Raw genomic sequence first — 9,743 nt, forward strand, 5'->3', positions numbered from 1 at the left:
CAACCAGACAAGAATTGTCCAGACAACGCACAGAAATAGGTCTCTCCGTGAAGAACGGCCATGCTGAGGGGTGTGGATGTGCCCGCCCCACATCAGCCTGGCAGACAAGCCCCTGAAACGCTTTTATTTCAGTATTAGAGTGGTCAACAGCAACAGGGGCTTAGCTCAGGGAGAGGTTTAGCAAGAAGCTACTCAGCACCAACAATCCGCTTTCCTGCACCTGAGGCTATCAGTTATTAATAAAAGTATTCCAAAAATAAGAGTTCTCACATAAGTCTTCCTATTATCAGCTCAGTTGTCACACAAAAACCAAACAATGTTTTCACAAAGATGTTGTTGAGGACAGCTAACAAAAGTCAGAAGAAACAGGATGACACTTCCTTAAGGTAAGAAAAACAGAAAATGGGCCACACATAATTACAGCCAACAAAACCATGGGAGTGAGGGGAAGCCACAAAAAAAACACCCAAAATATAAGAGGCAACCAATTTTCTTTTTCACTGTTTGAATTGCCTAAACATTTCTACATTACATTTGTAATATTATAGATGCCTTTCCCACACAGATTTGCAGACAGACTTCAGAATCAGTTATACGGAATAGATTTAAAAACATTTTTCCCCCTACAAATAGAATGAAAGAAATCCAGTTTCTGCCAAGTATCTCAACATTCTCCACTCTTCAAAAGCTCTCTACAGTAAGCCTAGTGCAGAAGTAAGCACCACCTTTTCTGCTTGCACTTTTCCAGTTCCAAGAAAACACCACCAGAATGAAAGAATTTAAAGAAAAGCAAACGTGTATGACAGTTCATTGCATCATCCCCATGATGTAGGCGTTAATAATGGAAAGAATCCTTTCTAAAAAACAGCCTCTGGTAACCGAAATGCCACACCATTCACAGGCCCACTGGATTCCAACTCTGCAAACCACTTACAAAATACACCATCCTCCCCCGCAGCTATTTATAAAATATAGGCACACAAAGGGGGGGGGGGGGGGGGGGGAGGGGAAAAAAGTCTTTTTCAAACCTATTCCTAATATGCTAATTTCAATCTCCAGCCAAGCATTCAGAAGGGATAGACACCGCACATTAGCATCTGAATAAGGTGAAATTATTGAACAGAGACAGTTCAGAATAAAGCTCCAGAAAAGCAATTCAAGAATGCTTTCACTACCGAATAGGAAAACTGGTTCCAGAAAAACATTTAATCCTCTAGATAAACCACGAATACTGAGTAAATGAAGCAGCTCCTCAATGTAGATGTATATTAACATTTGAGAAAGCAAGACATGGTTTCCACTAAATGGTACTCTTCTAGCATAAGGACTAGTTGCACATTTTTAAAACTGGGTTAAACTAGAATACAATGTAGTTTATGTTACAAGAATAAAGGAAGTTAATTAATCTGGAAATTCAAATAAAACATTATGCTTATGCATTGTATATTTAAAGCTTTACTTTCAAATGCAAAAAAAATGAAATCTGAAAACTACAGCCACTTCTGCTTCCAAAGTTACGCAAACTTATCTAGAACAGACATCCTCCAGCTTAATGCGTTCCAGTAATATCAGACTACCAGCCTACTTTTTCCTCCCAAAATAACCAATTTTAAGCAAACCAGACCTGCATTCAAAGAGCATTTGTTTTCTGTTTTTAGTTCAGGCAATGATAATAATTTTCTGAGGGAGCCCCTTCTCTACCGAATGGCACACCAGATACAAACCCATCTGCGCCAGCTGGACTTTCTCTGAAGTGGCCACGCTCCCCAGCACGTGGCAGACCTCTGAAGCCAGGAGGAAAGCCATCCGAGCACCCGCCAAGTCCAGATGTTACTTGAAATCTCGCATGTTAGGCAGATGCTGTTTATTCCACCTGACAACGCTGCTCCTCGCCGCTGAATAAATGAAGCTGCTGCCTGGAACACTAAGCTGGGACTCTGACCACTGACCACAGGCAGCCTTCTGTAAAAAAAACACTCTAATCCGCCCCAAATCAGCCAGTGCTACCTTCCAGCTCTGCTCTAATCTGTCCCCATGTGCACCCAGGTCTTTAATACCCAGGGGAGAGGTTCGTGCTGCACCCTGTGCGAATCACCCACAGCAGGTTCCAGCTCTGCTCTCAGGCTGTGCACCCGCTCCCCGACCACCCCTGGGTTGCAGCAGTTTGTTGGTAATTTGGTTTAAGTCTCAGCAGTCCCAGTTATGACATGCACATCTGCACAGCAAACCTGTAGTAAATTAACACAGTTGGCTCTTAATGAAACTACTAAGCAGAATGTGAATATATTTAATAGCTTTAGGAAGAGTGTCTTACAACTGAGTATTAAGATTCAACCACTGAAACTGTGACTTTTTTTTTAAAATAAAAGGTCAAGCCAAACTTTTTACTGCTGTCCACAAAACCAGTTCTTTCTTATTTTTCCCCATTATACTACATGTTAAGAAATTAGTATTTCAAAATGCAACCAAAAGAATAAAGATTTGGTCCGGTGTCTTGCTTTTATAGACTTAATGTTACAGCCATCTGACAAAACAAAGAGATTAAATAAGGTATAAAGAGCATTACCAAACAATGAGAAGTATAATGACGAAAGAGGATATAAACAGTGTTTCTAAATCATACACAGCAAGCTGCGTTAAACCAACATTAAGCTTCAGGAGATAAAAGAAACCCATAAAAAGCAGAAGTTACTTTTTCAGCTGCAACACCGCCTCTTTTGCCCTACATTCAGCAGTTCTGGGTTTACTATACATTTTGCAGGTATATTGTTCTCTCTTCAGAGAGGGAAGAGCCCAAAGCCCTCTCATGCTCATCACCACCACATTCTGTCCCCAGGACTTCTGCAGACACCTCCTGTAGGTCACTGTCCTGCAGTATCCCAAGAACCAGACCCAGACCCTGGACTTCATCTCAAGGTAACTGCCCTTACACTACTAAAGGCATGCTTTATCTTACTGTATTTACGTCCCCAAATGCCACCATCGTAACTGTCTCCAGTTTTCTGATTTAAAGCCACCACAGTTCCAGAAACTGAACTCTTCGCTGAGGTTGTTAGACCAAAAGTAGGCAGTTGGTGGTTGACAAAGGAGTCAATGACAGCATGCTTTCCCATCACTGGTATCACACGTACCTGGGTCCAAGCCCGGAGGCAACTTTTTACTGAGGTAGATACACATGCCCAGAAGCAGGCACTAAAGGAGCGTGCAAAGAAAAAAGCACACACCCCTGAACTAGAAAACAGTAGGCAAGTAAACTGCCGTGAGCCAAGTAGTGAAGATACTCTGGATGCAGTCACAAAAAAACCCAACCAACCAATAACAGAAAATAATCACAAAAAAAAGCAACATTCAGAGCGGCCTGAACTCTTCTACTCACCAGATTTTGCATCATTTATTCACCAAGAGCACTCTGTCAGTTTACCTTTCGCTACTGCTATTAAAAGTCCCTACCTCTCTCCCCCCAGAGCACGTTTTCCCTCAATCCCACAGCACATCACGCAGCTCACCGCAAACGCCCGCGAATGGTTGATTGCTGTTTTGTTACATAACAGCCAAAAAGCCCAGGAGAGCAGAGACCACAGGTGCAGGGCTGGCTGAGGGAATCCACGGCCTGGTTTTAGGGCCCGTTTCAGGACCATTGTTAGTAACGCATCTCATATTTTATGCCATTTTCACTTGCTTTGGAGCAACTCTTCCAACCTTACAGAATTTTACATTAAGCTTCTTACAGTGGATTTAATCATAATCTCTGTGGAGTCCGTGGACATGAGGTGGACAATCTCCCACACTTCTGCAAAGCTGAAAAAATCCTCAAGGAAGCCACATGCACCAGCAGAGACACCAAAGGCTGGTGCTAGTCCTTTCGAGGACAGGGCACAGGGATTTCATTTCAGCCCTCCAGAGGATAGAGAAACAAAACAAGCAGAGTCATCAGCCAAACACAACCTGTGAGTACCCAAAACAATTGTGAGGTGCTTACAAACAATGAAGATGATAACATCTGAAAAACAACCCATGCTTGTAAATTCACTAAATTATATGCAAACAAAAGGAAGGGGTAAAGCCTAAAACTAAAAACCTATACCACCCAGAAGGAAAACAAACACACACACACAAAACAAAAATCTATCAGCATAGTTTTAACTCTCTGCAGGTCTGGGAATCATCTGGTGACATCTTTTTTTTCTTTACAAAAAATAGGCAAACGAAAACATGGGAGTAGTAGCTCCCAGAAGTTATGTTTGAGTAAGACATTTTTCGTAGTAACTGCTGTTTCACCCACCACATTGAGGCTGCTGGCTTCACGCTGCTAGAGGGATCACTTTAACTCAGCTTGTTTTCCTGTGACAAGTGGAAGGTTTTTGCTACGTGCCTTCTCCACAGCCGATGCTTGACAACAAGGAGTTATTCTTGCCATGGGAGCACCCAGATTCCTTTCCTAGACTGAGGCCCCCTCCTTTTTTGCATGTATAGATCAGAAAGGAACCAGAAGCATCACGCAAAGACCTGGCACTACAATAGAAACCCCACAGAGATTTAGTGTTCCTTAACCAAAAATTTTGTTCCTACAGTGTAAGCTTAAGTTTTGTTCCTAGGGTGAGACTATCTTTTACAGAGTATTGTGTAATGCAGAAGATGACCTGCTAGGACAGTGCCTTATTTACAGAGCTACGATCCCCTTTTGGAGAGATCTACAGTTCAATAGAACAACTGAAGTTTGGAGAGAGCAGCTCCCAGAGACAATGAATAATGCAAGTTTTCCACCCTCAGTTCGAGGATACCTTCCTTCCACGAGCTCATCGGACTTCTAACTCTTATCTTCAATAAATGAGCCCAGGTTTCATTCAAGCAGCAGATGAAGAGATCATTCAGCAGGTGCAGCTTCTCTGCAGTCCCACTGGACACTTATCCCACTGAAGCACCCTGAGGTCCTGAGCAGTCACAAGGCTTTGGGACCACAGCTCTAAGTCCTGTCCATAGAGAAGCAGCTTTGATGGGCCACTGGCTGCAAACACAGAGCCAAGAGACCCACTGCGTGGCAGATTACAAGGAATTGTTACTGCTGCTGGTTCCCGAAAAAGCAATAGATATCTCCGAGATCTCGTCTTTCTTCAGGAACTGCATCAAAGTTGCTCATTTTGAGAGCTCTGGTGGTACTGCAACTGAGGACAGCGAGTTCTCTGTTCAGACTATGGAATTACTCCTTTATCAACACTGAAAAGCACAATCATTTAACCACAGATCTGGCCAATCACCAAAACATGCTGTCACATCAAGACAGTGAGCAAGAAGCATAGATTTATTAAGCAAACACATTTAACAAGTTAGCACATCCTAATCCTCTCTGTTGGGTGAGGATCCCTCAGCAGGGAGGGCACAGCAATCAGTTAAGACACTACAGAGCAAGGGGAGGCAGCAGCAGGCAGGAAGCAACACAGGAAGATAGTTTCCACTACACCCACCAATACAGAGCACGAGTGGACAGGTCTGGTCATGCTGCCATGACAGCCTCAGGAGGAAGCTTCAGGACAAGCAAAGAGCAGGGAGGCATTTGGCTTCTCGGGCAGCAACCTCACACTGCCAGGACTCCCCACAAGCAGAAGAAGACATCATTCTGTGGGTGTGCGGCCATGGTCTGAAGGAAGCCCTCAGGTCTCTCCATAGCTAGACAAGCTTTTCTCAGGTGCCAGAAAGGATGGCAGTAAGTCCCTCAGAGTTGCTCAGGTGAGTCAGTGACCCGTGCGTGCTCCTCAGCACTGCTGAGACAGGAGCTCCTCCTCCGAGGCTTCACAGCAATCGATACAGAACAGTCTGAAAGCCATCCCAGGAGCTACGCCTCTGGATGCAGAGGTCACAGTGGAAAACAGTATGCCACAAGCTCTTTCTCTTCCAGAACCCCATGTCTGTTCTCTAAAAAACCAGGAAGTAAAAAAGAAGAATCATATGCCCGAGAACCAAGCACGTCTTGGTCTAAGGCTGCCCATGTTGTACAGCATTAAATGTCATCCCTGTTCCTCAGCCCTTTGCATAATACCCAGTACTTCAATGAAATGCAATTCCCACCATAACAGACTGAGCTGGGTGAGATCTCCCCATCCTTGCTTGCTCATGCCCCCATCCAGGAGATGTGCAGAGGATAAACTGTCCCAGCTTTGGTGAAGAGTGAATTCTGACATCTGCAAATTTACCAGCAAATGGCAAAATGTTACAACAGTGCTGGCACCTGTACAGCATCACAGCCTAGTGAGGGGAACAAACCACAGGACGCAAGAGCGGCTGGAGCTGCGGGATTAAGTGGGTGAAACAGGGATCCAGTCCCCTGGATCTGGAGCTTGCTGACCATGCTGGGCTGTGACAGCAGCCAGGCTGGAGGGAACACTGCTTCCCCCAGGTCTGGGGCTCCATTAGAGAGCAGGAGAGGAAACAGCACACTAGAACTGGAGGTGGAGTTAACGACCTTTTAAAAGTGATGAACGAAGGTTACAGTGCAACTGGTGATAGGAACTAATTTATTCACACTCCTCAGAAACAGTCATTTTGCTAAACAAACATGTTTTTCTGCTCCATTCTCAAATTACCTCAGTGCAAGTCACAGACAGTGAGTCATCTGTGGACAAACAATGAGTTGACAGTCTCCAAAACCAAAGTAATTTTATTACCAAAAATAATGATGTTTTGTGCATCTGAGCTTCATGCTGATCAATGTTTCCATTGGTGGCATCTGAAAATGCCTTCAAACGTAATGCTTGTTGTACAGGTGCTGGGATAGAGGTAAAGGTACAAGGGTCCCAAAGAAGCAACAATAACAACCTTAAAAAAGCCTGCTGTGACAGTGTCTGTGAATGAAACGTGGTGTAGCTCACTGCTCCTCCTCCCTTAGCTGCACTGCCTGCAACCCCCACGTTCTGCTAAAGCACGAACCACAAGATCAGAGAATGGTTTGGGCTGGAAGGGACCTTAAAGATCATCTAGTTCAAACCCCCTGCCACGGGCAGGGTCACCTCCCAATAGACCACGTTGCTCAAAACCCTTGGTCTTTGACATCTCCAGTGATGAAGCATCCACAACTTCTCTGGACAACCTGTGCCAGTGTCTCACCATCCCCACAGTGAAGAACTTCTTCCTAATTTCTAATCTAAATCCACACTCTTCCAGTTTTAAGCCATTAACCCTCATCCTATCACTACAAGTCCTTGTAAAAAGCCCCTCCCCAGTTCTCTTGCAGGCCCCTTTCAGATGCTGGAAGGTCACAATTGCTAAGGTACCACGACCCACCAGCCACAGGCCCAGACCTGGCACCCGTACCACTCCTCCCATGCCATGCCCATAGCTGTCCCACTACCAGAGCCTCTCTGGGCACACTCACATTTTCCACTGCAGGGGATACCAGCCGTGCAGGGACTCACAGCCAACGGCTGGTGGGCATGGAGCTGCTGCTGCCCACAGGTGCTCACTGCAGGACACATCACACAGAAAGCTGGCGACAGCACACACAGCACCTGCTGCTCATCACCCTCCAGCCAGGATACTATCCCACTGTCACCAGTAGCACTGCTAGAGGCTACAGCAATCCCCAGCCTGAATAAGGGGGAGATGGGGTACCCTTCCTTCTCCCACCACCCAAGCACAGGGATATATTGATGCCCCCAAAAGTGCACATCCCGTGCAGGGCTGTGTCACCCCTCCTGGGAGCCCAGCTGGGCCCCACACTTGCAGCTACAACGCTGCCAGCGAAGCCAGACCTGGCCCCAAGGGACACAACGTGTGCTTGGTGCTTCTGCATCAATTAGCCGCCTCCACCAGGTACAGGAATGCTACTGCTACTAACTGGAAAAGACTAAGATAAATTGGGCAGCTGCTGCTCTGGCTAAGGAACAGGGACTGAAGACAACCTCAAACAGGATTTCACCATCAGCTGAGTGCTTCAGTATGAAATGCTTACCTACACATCCACGCCAGCTTCGAAAAATAAACCTGATGCTTTTCTTCTCAGACTGTTCCAAAAGCCGCCTTCAAACGAGCTTGCTTTCATAAATGATTAATTGGGGCCAGCTCCATTACCTCCTGAGCCTCAGATGGAGTAACACCTGGTCTCCTTCACCTAACCACACGCATCAAAGCTTAATGTCGACTTTCCTGTAACCGAAACCTCCCAAATAAAACCCCAGCGTCTGGAACTGTTGCACACTGACTCCAGTGCAGGAGACGCTTCCCTGAGAGGATACACAAATAACCTGACTTGGTCTTAAAACAGTCTCTATTTCTTTCACAATAGCTCTGTTGCCAGTAACTTTCCCTTGTTAAAAAATATTTATCAAATAAAATCATCCAAGCTATGTATAGAAAAAAAAAAAAATCATCAATATATATCAACCCCCAAAATTGCCCTTCAGTTCTTTTAACGTGCTTCATAGTGGGCAAAACGATATTTCACAGTACAATGCCTGACTTCTCTACTGGCTTTATTTTAGATTAGTTTGTTTGGTTTTAAATTACAGATAAACCTGTTAGAAAACGTCTTCACAATTATCCTATTTGGACATGCCAGCTCTTTGCTAAATGCATTTTCTAAGTTTTTTTTCTTTAAAACCACATAACCCAACATCATTTAGGATGAGTAAAACACAAAAATGAACTGCATCTACCACAATTTCTCCTTCTCTCTATAGCATTTACTCTATATCCACTTAGAGGTTTGATCTTATTACCACTTTCCAAACAGCACTGACTTAAACTGAACAAAATCAGACATTATAAACTACAAGTTACTGAAGAGAGTTATTCAAGATGTCCTCCCTTTTTCATATCACCCCCCTACTCTTGAAGAAACTCATCCTTCTCATCCAGTGCTGTCTGATCAGAATTTTACACATCATTTGCATGTGTTACACTGTTTGTAAGTCCTACCAGAAAAAAACAAACAAAACCAGAAACTCTTTTCCACAGAAAGCTATGCCACAGCAAATGGACCAATAGATTAAAAGGTGAAGAATGCTTTTTTTAAAGGCAAATACATTTGTAATAATTCAAGATATCAAGCAAGTGCAGTTTGTCCATATTGCAACAGTATCTCACATACAAGCCACATGTTTTCATGAAGAAATGGACTTCCAAGCCAATACAAAAATACCAAGTTTTCCTCTTCAACATTCAGGAAGATGTATATATGCACACATTTTTCACACTAATAAAGTCCACACATATTGTATGTAACTTACCAGTCACAAGAATAAAGTTATCCTATTTTTCTGTAAGCACTTCCAGCAACGTTATGCGCTCTTCCTACAGTAATTCCAAACTCAAACGTATCCTTACCTTTTTCTGGACTTAAATTTTTATATACTTCAAGGTCTGCCATCAAATTCGTAACTCATGCATTATTGGCCAATAGAATGGAAATTCTCACTGCAGGAATGCCTCAATTTAATCTTCACATCTCCAGGGCTAAAATATTTGGAAAGCAATCCTTAGAAGTGCAGGAGAACATTGCCAGCACCGCTTTTCACAAGGAACGATGAAACCTCCGTGATCCATAACACGAAGCCAGGAAAGCACAAATCCAGAGGCAACACTAGACAACTTTCCTCAAGCCCGAAAAGCACAGCCTGGGAGGGAAGCTGGGAGCTGTGCTGCTGCTGCTGCGGGAACGCAGGAGCAGCGACTACTTTTGGTATAAGCCATGCATGCCTGGCGTGGCCATTAAGATGCTCCTCCGGGCACCCTGCGTGCGTAACGCCTCGGAA

Source organism: Merops nubicus, unplaced genomic scaffold (genome assembly GCF_000691845.1).
Source record: "Merops nubicus isolate BGI_N331 unplaced genomic scaffold, ASM69184v1 scaffold8272, whole genome shotgun sequence".
In the NCBI taxonomy this organism is placed as follows: Eukaryota; Metazoa; Chordata; class Aves; order Coraciiformes; family Meropidae; genus Merops; species Merops nubicus.